Consider the following 941-nt stretch of genomic DNA (forward strand, 5'->3'; position numbering starts at 1 on the left):
AGGATTCCATCCCGCGGACGAGGGGAGCTGGCCCGAGCCGGGCGGGCGGGGGATGGGGACCGGCCCCGCCGGTGGGAAGGCGACGAGGAGCGCCGGCGGGCACGCCAGTCGCCCGACGACGCGCGCGGCGACCGGGACCGGGCTCGGTCATCCCGACGGGCGGGGGAGCGCCGACTGTCACGAAGCTCCCGGAGCTCGCGCCGGAGCTCCTCCTCGCGCCGCAGGGAGTCGGGGGAGGGGCGGGAAGGGTCGCGGAGAGGCACCCCCGCCTTCCGCTTCGACCGCGGAGCCGCATCGTGCCATTCCCGCGGCATGGCTGGCCGCGGCGCGGCGGGAGCTGGGCGGGGCGGGGCGAGGGGAGCGGCTGGGGCGAGGGGAGCGGCCGGGGGAGAGGAGGTCGGCAGGCCGGACGGGGAATGGGGAGCGGCGGTGGGCGCCGGAGGGGCGAGGAGAGGGTTGGGGAGGAGCAGGGGAGCGGAATGGAGGGAGGGAGAGGAGGAGGCGGGGCACTGGATCGGGGGAAGGGGGAATCCACACGGGGGCCAGATCGACCCCGAGCCCCCTCCGCCGGGCCTAGGGCAAGGGGGAGGCCCACCCAAACTGGGCCGGCCTGCGAGAGCCCCACCCAAAGTGGGCCGCGCAGGGAGCCCCGGGCGGGATGGGCCGTGGCCCAACGGTCCGTGCGGCCCATCTGAGCGTCCAACGTCACAGGGGGAATCGGGGAGAGCGGGGGAAACCCTACAGGCGACGGCCAGCGGCGCCGCCGCCACCGGCGCCGGACCGGCAAGGGCCCCTGGGAGAGGCCGGGCGTCCCTGGCAGTCTGCACATGGATCCCAGAGGATCCAAAGTGTGCGATAAACGGCCGGAACGGCACCGGGCGGGTCGACGAAGTCGGGAGGAGGGGGGAAGGGAGAGGGACAGCGGGGGGAGGAGGGGCCGG

This window comes from Triticum aestivum, chromosome 3B (genome assembly GCF_018294505.1).
Source record: "Triticum aestivum cultivar Chinese Spring chromosome 3B, IWGSC CS RefSeq v2.1, whole genome shotgun sequence".
Classification (NCBI taxonomy): domain Eukaryota; kingdom Viridiplantae; phylum Streptophyta; class Magnoliopsida; order Poales; family Poaceae; genus Triticum; species Triticum aestivum.